General features: G+C 36.0%; 1 pseudogene; it reads left to right on the forward strand.

Annotated features, from left to right (window-relative positions):
- LOC123930037 overlaps nt 1-17,071 on the forward strand; it is a 158,352-nt pseudogene that overhangs the window by 45,747 nt on the left and 95,534 nt on the right.

Raw genomic sequence — 17,071 nt, forward strand, 5'->3', positions numbered from 1 at the left:
ATCTCTCATGAAGAAAGCTTTCCCAAAGACTGTAGTTTTCCAGAAAACATTTTGATTTTTAAAAACATTGAAATAAATTAATTTTTCTATGAGGGACCATGTGGTCAATCACAAGCCAAGACGTGATGTTATTTTTCTATGTAGAGTCATGTATCTCTCTCTCTCTCTCTCTCTCTCCCTCTATCTCTCTCTCTCTCACACACACACACACTACATAATACATTCTTAATAGCATGTTTAAACAACAAATATTACTGAGAGCTCTAAAGGCAATCAAATGTAATCTCTGTTTATGGCTTGGGGGCTAAAAAGTTTATGTATATTTGCAACATACTATCAAAGGGTTAATATCACTAATACTAAACTTTATTCATAATCAAGGAGTAAACATAAAACGTCAGACTTTACTTATCAAATTTATATTTTAAAAAATTACAATATCCAGTGTTGGTTAGGGTCCTGGAGCCTGGTACTCTCGTGCACTGCTGGGGGGCATTAAATAGTAGTTTCTGAAAGGCTTGGGGAAATACATTTCAAAGGCCTACAAAATGTGTATTGTATCTGACCCAGTATCTACACCTCCAGCAATTTAGGAATGTAGTCTGAAGAAATATGCATATACGTGAGTAAAAATAATTTACAGGTTATGCATCAAAATGTTAATAGTGGTTATTCCTGGGTTACAGACTAATTTTATTCTCCTATTTTCCTTCTCTGAATTTTTAAGTTTTCTACCATAAACATGTATTGCTTTTGTTATAAGAATGTCATTTCATTGATGTAAATTTTAAATTGTCTATACAAGAAATATATTCTCATGAAATTTTAAAAAATATGTAAGTAGTCACATAATACTGAAAATTATTCTTCCTTCCCATCCCTATTCCCAATTCTATTTCCTTTCTAGGTTGTAACTACTATTGCTGGTTTCCTGTATCCTTTGTGACCATTTTTCTACATATTTATATCTTACATATGTGCATATTTTTATTTTGCTTATAAATAGCATTGTATTCCATGAATCTATTGAACCATCGTCTACTCAGTCAGCTCCGTTAATATTTATGCTATTTCTCTTTTTCCTATTGTAAACAATGCTTTCGTAAACATGCTCATACCTATTTCAGCATATATACATGGTGCAAATATTTATCTAGGATAAAAAGCAAAAAGCAAAAAAACAAGTGAAACATTGTTGAGAATAGTTGTTGAGAACTTCAAGTCACCTCTCAAGCTCCAGAGTTCTCAGGGATTCACATGAGTGGCTGCTGGTTTCATTCATTAACTGTGGATATTACCTATCTTTTTGTTTTGGGCAGTCAGATGAGCAAAAGTGGCATCCATTGTTGCTTATGTTGGCCTTTTCCTGATCTCTAGTGCATTTGAACATCTTGCCAGATGTTACTAGGTCATTTTTACTTCTGTCAATTGCCCTTTTCACTCTTGGTTTATAATTTCTTTCATTGCTTTGTAGTATTCTTTATATTTTGAATGTTTATTTATTTATAATAATTTGTAATATTTGTTTATTTTTCTCCCTGACAGTTTTTCCTTTCCTTAGAAAAAAAACTGAGGAAGGTAAAAAAACAAATCTGAGGAAGAGGCACCTGGGTGGATCAGTGGGTTAAATATCTGACTTTAGCTCAGGTCATGATCTCAGGGTCCTAGGATCGAATTCTGCATCCAGCTCCCTGCTTACCAGGGAACCTATTTCTTCCTCTCCCTCTGCTGCTCCCCCTGCTTGTGCTATCTGTCAAATAACTAAAATCTTTAAAAATATAAATTTAGGGGCGCCTGGGTGGCTCAGTGGGTTAAGCCGCTGCCTTCGGCTCATGCCATGATCTCAGGTCCTGGGATCGAGTCCCGCATCGGGCTCTCTGCTCAGTGGGGAGCCTGCTTCCCTCTCTCTCTCTCTGCCTGCCTCTCTATCTACCTGTGATCTCTCTCTGTCAAATAAATAAATAAAATCTTTTAAAAAATAAATTAATTAAAATTTTTTTAATTAAAAAATTTAAAAATCGAGGTATAATTTACATATGGTGAGTATACAGTTCAAAAGGGTTTTTAATACATTTTTTAAAAAGATTTTATCATTCATTTGCGAAACAGAGATAAGGTGCACAAGCAAGAGAGGAGAGGCAGAGGGAGAGGGCATGAAAGAGACTCTTAAGCAGACTCCCTGCTGAGTGCAGAGCCCAGTGGCAGAACCCAACATAGGTTTCCATCCCAGGACCCTGATATCATGACCTGAGCTAAAGGCAGATGCTTAACCAGCTGAACCACCCAGGCGCCCTTACAGTACAAAAGTTTTTATAAAAGTTTATAACTCATGTCATTTAAAGAAAAACTTAATGTGTTTTCAGTTGTATAAACTATTTACTGACTGCCAATCTATTTTATGGATTCTAGATTTTTCATAATGCTTTGGAAAGTCTTCTATAGATCAAATTTTAAATATTCTTTTATATTTTTCCTGATATGTATTTTTTATATTTAGCTTTCTAATCTATTTAGATTATGATTTTGATGTGAGATTGTGATATGATTTTGTTTTATTTTTCTAAATTGACAATTAATTACCCCAACAGTATTTTCTCACTCATTTAAAATACCATTGTTTGCATAAATTAAGTTTATGCATGTGAATGTATCTGCTTCTGAGCCCTACGTTTGCTCATTCTTGTACCAGTGTCATAATGTGTTAATTATCATAAGCATATAGTGTATCTGGTAGGGCAATTCCTCTTTCATTACTTTGTATCAAATAGTTCTCTACAGTCTCATTCAGTTTCTCTTCAGTACCTAATTGAGAATCAGCTTGTCAAGTTCCATGAAAAAAACTTACTAGGATTTTGATTAGGATTGCACTAAACTTATGGGCAATTTGAGAAGAACTGACATCTTTACAATGTTGGGTCGGCCAATGCAAGAACATGGTATTTATCTCCACTGAATCTCCTTTTATGGCATTCATTGAAGTTTAGTAGTTAATATAGGTCCTTCAGATTTCTTGTTAGGTTTATTCCTAGGAATTTATCTATTTCATGTAATTGCTGGGATATTAAAAAATCCACTGATTTTTCTATATTGATCTTTAGGTAGCTACTTTGCTAAATTTTCTTAACAGTTTTTAGAGCTGTTGATTTTTCTAAGCAGACTACCATGTGGTCCACAAACAATGACACTGTTGTCTTTGTTTCCAGTATTTATAATTCCCATTCCTTTTCCTTTTCATATTGCATTGGCTTTCAGTACCATTAAGAAGTAGTTATACTGGGCATCCTCTCTTGTCCCAGATTTTGAAGGGAATGTTTACGTGTTTGCTATAGATTTTGGACAGATGAACTTTGTCAAGTTAAGGAAATTTACTTCTATTCCTAGTTTACTAAAAATTGTTGCTTTTTTATGTGTGATGTAATGAAGACTAGAGCTATAAGTTACATTAAATGTTCTTTTTTGAGCTGGAGACTGTTATATTACTGATTTTTCCTCTGTTAATCTGATAATTTATAGACTATTAAATCATCTCTGCATTCCTGAGATAAATCTTAATTAGACATAATGCATTTATCTTTTAATACATCACTGGACTTGATTTGTGCATTATATTATTTAAATTTTTGAATCTTTTACAAATGACATTGGTCTATTTCTATATCTAAATGCATGCTGCCCTTGTCTAGATTTGGTTTCAAGCTTGGAGGTTGAGTCAGAAAGCTTTAGTTCATTCTTTATGTTCTGGAGTATTTTAGCTAACAAAAGAAACAGTTATACCTTAAGCTTGATAGAATTCATCTGTTAAAAACAGAAACTAGAAAATACATTATATGTTTATAAAAAAATAAAAAATAAATTAAAAAAAAACAAAAACTAGGCTTGATGCTTTCTCAGAGGAACACCTCTTCCACTTTTTTTTTTTTAAGATTTTATCTATTTATTTGAAAGCGAGACAGCATGAACAGGGGTGAGGGGCAGAGGGACAAGCTTATGCCTGGCTGTAAGCGCACAACCCATTGTGGGGCTCGATCCCAGGACCCTGAGATCATGACCTGAGCCAAAGTCAGGCACTTAAGCAACTGGGACACCCACGTACCCCAACTTCTTCCCACTTTTAAAATTTCTCTTATTTTTAGTACATTAAACTGTTTACCTTGTGGAATAGATTTTACTAAGTTACACTTTTCTAGAAATTTTCCATTGAATTTTGATTTTTTTAGAAGATTTTATTTGAGAGAGAGAGAGAGAAAGCACAAGTGTGAAGGGCAGGGTCAGAGGGAGAGGGAGAAGCAGGTGCTCTGCTGAGCAGGGAGCCCAACGCGGCTAACGTCATGACCTGAGCCAAAGGCAGATGCCTAACTGACTGAGCCACCCAGGATCCTCCCATTGAATTTAGATTTTCAAATTTTTGGTATGTAAGTACAATTTTTCCAATATCTTCATCTGTGCTTTCGTTTATTGATAATTAGATTTGCTGAAGTTTTGCATGTATTTTATTAGTGTTAAAAAAACTCTAATTTTTGGTTTTATTAATTGGGTCTACTAGTTTTATCTTCCTGTTAATTTCTGCTTTCATCTTGATTAATTATTTCCTCCATTTGGGGTTATATTGTTTTTTTTCCTAGTTCTCATAGTTGAATGCTTAATTAATTCATCTTCAATTTTTTTTTTTTTTTAAGAGAGAGAGAAAGGACACAAGTAGTTGGGGGGAGGCAAAGGACAAAGGAGAGAGAATCTTTTTTTCTTTAAAGATTTTATTTATTTATTTGACAGAGAGAGAGAGAGAACACACAAGCAGAGGGAGCAGAAGAGGGAGAAGCAGGGCTCAAACCCAGGACTCTAGGAGGGAGAGAATCTTAAGCTGACTCTGAGCTCAGTTTGGAGCCAAATGCAGGGCTTGATCTCAAGACCCTGAGACCATGACCTGAACCAAAATCAAGAATCTGGACACTTAACTGACTAAGCCATCCAGGTGCCCCAATGTTTGTATTTTCTAATAAATGCAGTAAAAGCTTTGAAATTTCCTTCAAATGTCCCTTTGTCAGAATCCTTTAGATTTTGATAATGTTGTGTGTTTACTGGTTTCCATTTCTAAATAGTCTGTGATTGATACAATAGTAGTAAGGATGTTTAATTTTTTCCATGCAGAGAAATTTGGGTTGGTGGAATCCTTTAAGTTTAATTCTTTATCACTATTTTTATTGCATTGTGGCCAGAGAGTTGTAGAATATAAGATTTTTGCTATTCTGGTATTTGTTAAAATTTCCTTTCTAGTTTAATACATGGCTAAATTCTAAGAATCACCCATGGCTGTCTTTGTTTGTTTGTTTAAAGATTTCATCTATTTATTTGACAGACAGAACAGACAGAGATCACAAGTAGGCAGAGAGAGAGAGAGAGAGAGAGAGAGAAGCAGGCTCCCCACTGAGCAGAGAGCCTGATGCCGGGCTTGATCCCAGGACCCTGAGATCATGACCTGAGCAGAAGGCAGAGGCCCAACCCACCGAGCCACCTAGGCGCCCCCCCATGGCTGTTTGAAAATAGATGCACTATGTCTTTGCTGGATATAATGTTCTATATGTATCATTAGAACAGGCTTGCTTAATTCTGTAATTTAAATCCTCTATTTTTTAACTCTGTGTGGGGAGAGTGGGGAGTACTTGATTATCTGATTTCTGAGAGTGGGCTATTAGAATTTTCCACTCTAATTCTGGATTTCAATTTCTCTTTGTATTTCTACCAATTTTTATTTAATATTATATATTTCAAAACTGTGTATTTAGTAGATAAAAGTTCAAAATTCTTGTGTCTTCTTGGTGGATTGTTTTTTTTAAATCAATATTTAAAAAATCCTTCTCTGTCCCTTTTGTTGTTTTTCACTTTTTATTTTGTACTTTTCACTTTTTAAAAAGATTTTATTTATTTATTTATTTATTTATTTATTTATTTGAGAGAGAGAGAGAGAGAGGGTGTGTACGTGGTGGGAGAGAAAGGGGGGAGGGGAAGACAGGAAGGGAGAGAGAGAGGCAAAGAATCCCAAGCAGACTGAGCCTTGCCTAGAGCCCAACACAGGGCTCAATATAATGACCCTAAGATCATGACCTAAGCCAAAACCAGGAGTCAGATGTTTTTGTATCTAAGTCACCCAGGTGCCCAGTTTTTCACTTTTTAAACTGAAAGTAATATTTTGTCTGAAATTAAAATTACTACATCTACTTTCTGTTAGCATTTATATGGGATATATTTCTCCATTTTTAAATTTTAAACTTTTATCATTTTATATTATATATGTTACTTGTAAATAGCATATGGCAGGATTTTTGCAAAGTTCAATTGGATTTTCTATCTTTTAATGGGAGAATTTAATCTATTGACATTAATTGTGATTACTGGTTTATTTAGACAACCCTGTTACCTTATTTTATACTGTCTATTTACTGTGATTTCTTTTTGTTTCTTTTTTCTTCTGTATTGCTTTTTGTTGGATTGATTTAGTTCTCTTCTTCCCTTTACTGTCTTGGAATCTAAATATTTTTCTGATGGTTACTCTTACATTTTTTAGATTGATTTTTAAATTTTTTCCATCATTTTTTTCCTATCAGTTAGTCTACTTATCAACACAGCTCTTACCCCAACCACACCAGAGTCTTAGTAAGCATTCATTCACTCCCCTATCCTTTCATCTTGTCCCTCCTATCGCTCATGCTGAAATGATCGGTTTTTCATTATTTATGAACACTATTAGAAATACTTTAGGTTTTGTTGCTTTGTTGATCATTTATATTTCTATAAATTCTTTTCAGGGAGGAGGGGCTGAGTTACATCATTTAGTAATTCTCTAAAGAGGTTTGTGGACGATAAACTTCCAAGTTTTAATGTACGTGAAAATGTCTTCATTTTGCCACCCACATACCCCTCCATTTAAATGTTAACTTGACTGGGAATAAGATTTTTAGCTTTAAAATAATTTTCCCTTAATATATCGAGATATTGTTTTATTATCTTTTGGCATTCAGCCTTAGTAATAAAGCATTTAATGCCAAATTGATATCTATTCCTTTGTAGATTTTTTAAAATCTCTCTATACTTGGAATTTTGATTAGGCCCTTTCAATATGAAGGCTTTCGGAAACAAGGAAACTTTCTCCTCTTATTTCTTTGATTATTTCCTTCCTTTTATCCTCTGTGTTCTTTCAGAGATTCTTTAAAATATCTAACTTGATGAACTGTTCCTTATTTTTAATGTATATTTTCTTACCTTTTGTGACTTTTTGGGAGGAGAATAGGCACATAACCAGATCATGATTTTAAATCCAACCTCACTATGCATTACTAATGGAATTTTAAAGTGAATTTCGAATTATATCTTTGAATGGGATTGAATTTGGCTATAGTTGGCTATTTTCTCAAAGAATCTTGTTTTTTTATCTTTGGATGGATTCCTTTCAGAGAATCCTATGAAATTTTGCACTCATTGAACCGCTATTTATTTATTGCTTAATTTTTGCCTGACATTGTTCTACATTATAAGGATCCAGAGTTAAAAAAAAAAAAAATACAAGTTTACAGCAGTCTGGGAGAGTTTCTCAACCTTGGTATTACTGACTTTTTGACTGGATAATTCTTTGTTGTGGGAGGCTGTCCTGGGCATTATATAATGTTTAGCAGCATCTCTGGCTTCTAGTTACTAGATGTCGGTAGCATTCCCCCCTCCCCTGTGTGACCATAAAAAATGTCTCCAAACATTGCTACGTGGCACCCTCTTTACCCTCTCCACCAGAACCACTGGTCTAGCAGAAGTAACTAACACACTATGTGGAGAGTGTTAGTGGAAGAATATATGCAGTAGAGTACTGGCACAAGAAGGTAGTGGCTGACCTTGCCTGAGGTTCAGGAAAGGTTTTACAAAGTGGAATACACTTGGCCTGGATCTTAAAGATAGAGTTAGGACTTAAAGTAACTTAAAGATAGAGTTATCACACAAACAAGGAGTAAATGAATAAGTAAATTAAATCTTTAAAAAAAAAGGAGTAAAAGAAAAAAAATGGCAATACGTGAGCAAATGACAGCATGTAAAGGCAGAAAATTTGAAAAAAGTGATGCGTTTGAAGAGCTCTAAATAGTTCAGGGGATGACTGGAACATGCGTTTGGGGCTGTGATGAAGAGAGAAGGAAATAATAAAGCTGAGGAGGTAGTTAGGGACGAAGTAATAAAAGAATTTGCAGGTAACACTAAGAAAATTTGGGCTTTATTGAGGAGTGATGGCAAACCACTGAAAGTATTCAGGAGGAAAATGGCATTTCAGAAAGGTGGTTTCATAAATATGCAAGGAATGGTTTAGAAAGAGGAGAGACTGGAACTAGATTAATTAGAAGATGGTTGTAATAGCCAAGTTAGGGCCTGACAGAGGATTGTGGGGGCTAAAGAATTGGGAAATGGCACAAGCAATATATAGGAGGTGGAATTGAGAACATTTAGTGATCGCTTAGCTATGAAAAGTAATGAATGGGGAGGGGTTAAGCACAATGTCAGATTTTGGTTAAAAAAAGGGGTAAATAGGAATGTTCATAGTGGATTGTGTTTATAGCAGAAGATCCTAATAAAAATAAATAAAAATACAAATTCCTGAGACAGGGCCAAAAAATAACCCCTCCCAAAGCTTATAGATCCATAGTTCTAAACACAATAGACAATAAATAAATTGGCAGTTTTTAGAAAACCAGAACTGACCCTTTAGTCTTCCTAACAAATCGTTGTTGTCCTTCATCTCAAAAACCTTTAAAATCCTCTCTAAACAGCTTCTCAGTCTTTTTATTTCAGAATTTCAAGAAAATGGCTTACATATTTTTTTCAAATATCCCACTGTTGAATGACTCATTTTTTAAAGTTTTTAATTTTAATTCCAATATAGTTAATAAACAGGGTTATATTACTTTCAGGTGTACAATATAGTGATTCAACAATTCTATACATCAATCAGTGCTCATCATGATTAGTGTACTCTTTACTTTTTTAAAAGATTTTATTTTATGTTATTTGAGAGAAAGAGTGAGAGAGAGAGCAGGACCAGGCAAGAGAGGGAGAAACAGACTCCCTGCTGAACAGGGAGCCTGAAGTGGAGTTCGATCCTAGGACCCTGAGATCATGACCTGAGCCAAAGGCAGATGTTTAACTAACTAAGCCACCCAGGAACCCCAAAAAGTATAGTCTTTAATGCCCATCACCTCTTTCACCCATTCCTCTGCCCATCTGAATAACATGTTTGACAGATTATTTCAGCTGTTACAAAAGACAGTGAAAATTTAAACCAATCTAAAAAAATTAGGAATAAAATGTTTTTGTGTATTAATGACACAAAAGTAGACAATTGTACATATAAAATGATTTAAGTTCCACTAGCAATCATAAAGTCAAATAATTCAAGAGTGGGAAAAGTTTTCAGCATCTTAGTTGAAGAACTATGGTACTGAGGACCTCTACTGTTGAGAATATGAATGGCTTCAATGTTAGGATTAAACATTCAGGAAAAAAAAAAAAAATCAGAAAAACATCAACCAGGCATGTGCAATCTACAGCCTCCCCCAAATTCAGAAATCTTCGGAAGCACGCAGATTGTCGCTAAAGTTTATGCAGGAATGCTTATAAACTTGAATCTAGGTCTCCCCTTACCCCCTGGGGCTTCTTCACCTTCAGGTGTCCCCTATCCTAGTGCTGTCTTCTGGCTTGTGAGTCAGTATTGGGTTTGATTACTGCAGTTTTCTGAGGCTTTTCTGAGGCATGATTACAAACAAATGTAATGTTTACACAGTTTAAATCCATTGATGCTAAGAGTTGAAAGTAATCTATAATCTAATCATAATTTATTATCTAATTTAGAAAGGGGAGAGAGTGTTTCTGACATACATCCCTGCCTCTAAAGAGAACAGGTCCATATAAAATGATTAGTGCCTAGAAATGCAAAATAGTCAATAAAAATATTGCTCTTTTCAGGTAGTTTTTCTTTTAATCTACCCAGGTGCTGAAACGTTGACTAAAAGCACTAAAGATTCTCCTGCGGTTTACTCCCCTACAAAGTCTGAATCCAAAAGATACTTGATTCTGCCAAGCCATTGAGCCTACAACACACATTTTCCCTTAGATTTCCTCACAATTATCTCAGAATATTTTTAAATGGTGCAATTATTTTTTAAGCTGGGGTTTTGTGAGAAGATTTTCTCAATGCCACAAGCTATCAGGTTGGAAGATATTTCTTTTCTGTTTATATTTAATATCTGCATGGGTATGGCTCTCTCTATATAGTAAGTTTTCTCTTTCAGAGAGACTTAGTTCCATTATTTCCATGATATTCATTGATAACATTTAAACTAACCCAAGCGCCTCTCCAGATATATTTTGGATAACCATCAGATACACCAGAGCTTAAATTTGAGCTCTGTCATTTATTAGTGTATTACTAAGTAACTTGTTCAAATCATTTAACCTCTCAATTTTCTCTTCTATTAAAATGGGAGAAAATAATTATCTTGCAGGTTTTATGAGGTTTGAGATAGAAATTATGAAGACATGTATGACAGAGACTGACACAAAATTAAGGCTCAACATATCTCTTTCTCTTCTCTTCCTTCCTCCTCTTTTTAAAAAGAACACTTTAAATAATCACTTCAAAGTAAGAGTTATCTATGTTTTAAAATATGACCAGGTGGGGTCCTTTATCAACGATATATTTTCAAGCCAAATGCAAATCAAACCAAATTTTTCTCTTCCTCACATTGTCATTTTACCATAAGAAAGGCAGGCAAATTTGGGTTGGTACTGACCAAAGAAATTGGGTTTTAGAGGGTTTGGTTGTACACATAGAACACCAAAGGCATAATCCATTTTGTACAAGTAATTCAATAGAATTACAAAAGAGTTTAGTTAACTCCTACAGTCACATGTGAATATGTGGTTTGGTATAGGCCTGATAAGGGAAAGAATCCTGTATAAGTTGAAAACAAGAGAAACTGAAGCCCCTAATACCAAGGAGTCTCACACCACCTCCACCACCACCGAATCACACTCACAACATGCCACATGTACATTCGGGCAGTCTGTGCAAACAAAATGCAACAGTTCCTATGCCTCACCTTTGATGACTCAGAGTTAGGTCATCCTGTCACGAAATTTTGTTAAAAGATATCTCAAACCATATGCAGAGGACCATATGCTGTAATGCAAATTCAAGCTAGTGCATAAACGTATTTTCACATTGCCAGGAGATATTTGTTGTTTTCTATGCTAAGGGTGGAATGGGAAAGCTAATGTGTCCCACACACTTTGAAAAATGAAGAGGGAGTAGTAATCTGGATGAAGGAATAGTGGGTTAACAATCAGGAAATCAAGGAACTAAACCTTGTTTATGCCACTGCCCTATGAGTGGGCCCCAGGGACAAATCCTCTAAATACCGGGCTTCAGTTTCCCCCACCAGAACGCTCTAAATAACAATTCTGGCTGGTAACACAATGGCAGGAGATAATAAGCATCAAGTACTTTGCAATCTTCCTTAAGACGGTATTACATAAATCCCAGTCATTATTACCACTAATACACTAGGATGATAGTACCTGCAGGGCAGTAATCATCACCTTGGAGAGAGAGAGAGAAAAAGCAAGCTATTAAATCACTTCAAATCCCTCAAGTTGTGAGTCAAGTCAAGGGCAAGTGAGACATATGCAAACTATAGTACTGGTGTCAATGATTTTGTCGAAGCCTCAAGCCTTCTCTGTGAACTTTTTGTTTCTAAGAAAATGATTCTGAATTCTAAGTCACCTCACTGCTATGAGAAGATATGGTCTTGACGAGTTTGCCTCTCTTGATGCTTTAAATCTTGGCCACAGTGAATATTGACGTACATACTTGAGCTGAAGTGCACGGGCAGGACTGCGCTGTCAACACAGCCACGGGGAAAGATCCTTAACGCTAACCCAGAAAACCACCTCCAAACCCAGGACAACAAAATGTCTTCCTAAATCGAAACTGTAAGTTTGATCCCGGACTGCACCTCCAGCTAAGGTGGTCATGTGCAGATCAAATGTTTAGCCTGATAAATGCGGCTTACTTGTGTAAGGGACACACTCACTGACAGAGCCCAGAATCCAAAGGTGATTAGTCGACTAAAGGGGGAAGATGAGCACCAGACAACCTTGTTTGTCATTTTGCCACTTAATCACATAAATCCCTTAACACAAAGTGCATCTGCATGGTAAGAAATTAAACACTGACAAAAATAAAACCAAAGCTCCCAAATCAGTTCAGACACCTGTTTCACAAGAAGAGTAAGTGTGGCAAGATTGTCGGTGGGTGGCAATTTTTTTCTGTAGACATTGTTGACATTTGAATATTGACACACATACTTTTAGGATTCGTTATCATAAGGGTGGCTGTTTTTTCTGGAATGGAGGTACGTATTATATTTTAGGTAAGAAGAAGCCTGGATTTTAACTGAAAATAAATAGACTATCCTCCAACTGTAGCTATTAATTCATAGGCAATATATTTCCTATTTCAGAAGGAAGCCAATTTAGAGATTTTCCCTGTACCAAAAAACACTAACAGTGACTGATGTTTCTACACACATACTTAACCTATTTGATTTTGATCAAGATTTCCCTTATGAGCTTTAGATTGTTTAAATAAGTCTTTATAAGACAGACTCTAATACCCTAGCATATGACTTATTATTTAAAGACTTTTTTTTTTATCTAAATGAAAAATATCAATTTAAAGACCATAAAATTTTTTCTTAAAAGAAAACCACACAGCCGTGGTGGTGTACCATCATTTGACAAGGCTTTTTCTCCTGTGTTTCATTTTTTTAGTTAAAACCACGGATAGGGGCGCCTGGGTGGCTCAGTGGGTTAAAGCCTCTGCCTTTCGCTCAGGTCATGATCCCAGGGTCCTGGGATCGAGCCCTGCATCGGGCTCTCTGCTTGGCGGGGAGCCTGCTTCCTCCCCTCTCTCTCTCTCTGCCTGCCTCTCTCCCTACTTGTGATCTCTATCTGTCAAATAAATAAATAAATAAAATCTTTAAAAAAAAATAAATAAAACCACGGATATAAAAACATGTGCAAATCAGTTAAACATTTGAGAAAATATTGTGAAAAAGTAAAAGTAGAAAACACTCTCTTCTGAGAAAGACCTATCATTTACAGGCACTGCTCATTACACAATTTTTTAAATTAAAAAATAATTTTAAGCAGGAAATCTTTAAGCAGAATTCAGCTTTCTTCTAACACCACAAATGGGCAGAAAATTCCAGAGATATTCAAATGCACCAGGCACCTACAGAACAACACCTCAGCAGATAAAACTCGGAAAGGATCCACGGAGGGTTTTCATGGCTACTGAAGGGAGTCAGCAGAGTACCACAACTCTTTTCAAAACATACCAAAGTATGGAATAAAGCATTCCAAGCACAAAATGAGCACTCAACAAGAGCTGCAAAAGAGTCTTTTACCTAATTAAAAGCTTAAATTTACAGAACTTCAGAGCATTGCCGTTTCAGCTTAGCTTTGCCAAAATAATCAAGCAGAATGAAGCAAAACAAATAGGGGAACAACAAGCCTACCACTCTGGTTTTGATTTGCTGCCCATTACAGTTGAGCGGTTTGGCCTGCTTGGGCTAGACTGCTTTCAAACATCTTCCAAATGCCCTATAATGACACCTAATTTTACTTTTAACTCTTGGAGGGAAAAGTTGTTTTTCGTGTGATGGTATTTGTTCTATTTGAACATTATCAAACTGTTTGTTCTAATCCATTGGGGGGAAAAACATAATAAGGCTCATCTAGAGGCTTTTTCCTAGTTAGGAAGGTGACTGAAAAGATTTAGGTCTTTAGCCTGTCTTTAAATCTTCTAAATGAAAGATGATTTACAATTAAGCTACAAAAATGTGAACACTCTCAAGTCTGGAAAGTTTCAGTCTGAATTTGGGTATCCTAAATCAAGGCAAAAGACTCTGTCTCACAGAACCAAATCTTACAAAAATCAGCCTCTCTGCTCAAATCTTGTTAATAAATTATAAAGGGTTCACATACTGTGTTTAAGCTCAGCCAGTTTCAGTCATGACACTATCAGTATTCTCCTATAACGGGCCATGAAAAGGATAATGGTGCTTATATTTAAAGATTAAATGGCATAAAATTCTAGGAAATTTTCACATGAAAATAATTTTCTTTCTTTTTAAGATTTTATTTATTTATTTGAGAGAGAGAGAAAGAGTGATCATGAGCAGGGGAAGAGAGTGAGGGAGAAGCAGACTCCCAGCTGAGCAAGAAGCCAGACATGGGGCTCCATCCTAGGACCCCAGGATCATGACCTGAGCCGAAGGCAGATGCTTAACTAACTGAGCCGCCCATGAAGATCATTTTCTTAAGGAAAAAAAAAAAAATGAGGGGCTCCGGGGTGGCTCAGTCAGTTAAGTGTCTGCCTTCAGCTCAGATCATGATCTTGGGGTCCTGGAATCGAGCCCCAGGTCAGGCTCCCTGCTCAACCAGGCGTCTGCTTCTCCCTCTGCCTCTCCCTCTGAACTCTGAGCTCTATCTCTGGCATTCTCTCTCTCTCTCTCAAATAAATATACAAAATATTTTTTTTCCATTTTATTTATTTTTTCAGCGTAACAGTATTCATTCTTTTTGCACAACACCCAGTGCTCCATGCAAAACGTGCCCTCCCCATTACCCACCACCTGTTCCCCCAACCTCCCACCCTTGACCCTTCAAAACCCTCAGGTTGCCCCAACCTCCCACCCCTGACCCTTCAAAACCCTCAGGTTGTTTTTCAGAGTCCATAGTCTCTTATGGTTCGCCTATTTTTTAAAAAATGGTTACACTTCTAAAAATTTGATGAATTGAAATAGGAAGATAAGGTTTGCTAGACCCCTCAGAAGACTTCTCCAGGTTTAGTGGCAAATTAAGATCAATTTTTACAGAATTGTAACAGAATCTTCAAAATGTTTATATTTTTTAATCAGTTTAGGATGATCAAATTTGGGGACCTTGTCAGCACATATTCCTTGCTTTTCCTTCTCTGTACTCAGCCGACGCCCTTGTCCTTGTTCAGAGACTTACTTACATTCAAGAAGCACTACAAGTAACAGAAAGGCCATGGTTAGAACCCTGGACTCGAATTCAGGCTATATAACTTTAAGGACATTTCTTTTCACCACAGTCACTTTCCTCATCTGGAAAACAATGGAATTGGACCAAGTATCTCTAAGAATTATTCCAGTTTAAAACTCTGAGTTCTCAGCAATGGAGGAATCCGAGGCAATGGTGCCCAGAGATCACATTCCTCAAGTCTCTCAGCAAAACTTTGAGTAAATGCTCTAAAACTACCCAGCTATTTGAACACTGAAAACAACTAAAGGCTAGGAGATTTTAAAAAATCTAGGCAATTTTAAAATCTGCAGATAAAATCTACTAGAGAGAGAAAATAGCGTAGAAATATTTTTTGTATGTGGTGGTGGAGGTATGCATAAGTTCCACTTCCAATAGTAGCAGGAGGAAGAGAGTAGAAATCCAGGAAGAAGACTATGATGAGAGCGAGATTTACAAAACCGTGTCAGAAATGATACTTCTCAAAAGTGAACAGGTAGAATTTCTCAAAAATGAGGGTGATGTACTTAAATTTTTTACCTAGAGGTAATGTAGTTTGTGGCTAGAACATTGAACTAGGACTCAGAAGACAGATTCTATTACAATTTAGGTTCTGCCGCTTATTAAGAATATGTGACAGAGGGCGCCTGGGTGGCTCAGTGGTTTAAGCCGCTGCCTTCGGCTCAGGTCATGATCTCAGGGTCCTGGGATCGAGTCCCGCATCGGGCTCTCTGCTCGGCAGGGAGCCTGCTTCCCTCTCACTCTCTCTGCCTGCCTCTGTGCCTACTTGAAATCTCTCTCTCTGTCAAATAAATAAAATAAAATAAAAAAAAAAATCTTAAAAAAAAAAAAAAAAAAAAAAAGAATATGTGACAGAGAAGTCACTTCACCAGTCCAATAATCATTTTACTTATCTGTAAGAGGAAATGTCAGGATTTGATCATTAAGGTCCCTTACAGATCTTAAATGTTATAATTAGATGCGGTTAAACAAAAACATTCTTTCATGAAGGCAGCTGCAAATCTAAGAAAAGTCTTAAACGTTGAGATCATACTATCCAGTTCATACATTTTGGAAAACATAATGAAATGATGACCGTGAAAGTATTTTGTAAGCTATGAAATGCTACACAAACAATGGTTGTAGTGGACATTATTACTTATCAGCATTTGAGAAAAATGAGGAGTTAATGTGGATGAAAATTTCAGCAATGCCATAGTGGGTGGTCAACACATACTTTATGCATAAATAAATAGATCCAAAGTAACATGTTCAATCTCATAAGGAGAACAATTGGTAAACATATTTGCAGATTTAAGAGGGAAATTCATATTTACATTGTGGAGAATATGGGCAAATAAGAAGCCTAGTTCAATAACAAAGAATGTTTGGAAGAATGCTTCCAAGTGCCCCTTCAACCTCCCCAACATTTAAAGTAGAATTCCTGCTCTGAATATACTTTGGTTTAGAAAACATTAATTGTTGACAGTGTGCAAGACTTCATGTTAATTTCTTTCTCATGAAGAGTAGAAGTTCTAGGATAAATAAGATAGTTCCTGCCCTCAAATGCCTTACAGATAAGTTTGGGAGAATGACATATACATACTAACTGTAATATGATATTTCAAGTATGGGAATAGAAGTAGTACCAGAACCATAGAGCAGGGGGAATAATTTTGTTTGGGAAGAATGAATGGTAAGAAACAGAGAAGAATTTCTGCAGGAGATAATATTCCTTGAAAGATGAATAGGATTTCATTAAGCTAAAAAGTCAAGAAAGGCATTCCAGGCAGATGACTGAAAGAAGGTGTTTCAGAGTAGAAATATAAGTGAGAACCAAAATCCAAGAGAAGAAAATTGAGTATGAGGGTGGCCAAGTAATGGTTAAAATTTTAATTGTTTGAACCATATAAGAGAAGCCACCATCTAAAATCACAAT

The sequence above is a fragment of the Meles meles genome, chromosome 18 (assembly GCF_922984935.1).
Source record: "Meles meles chromosome 18, mMelMel3.1 paternal haplotype, whole genome shotgun sequence".
NCBI classification, from domain to species: Eukaryota; Metazoa; Chordata; class Mammalia; order Carnivora; family Mustelidae; genus Meles; species Meles meles.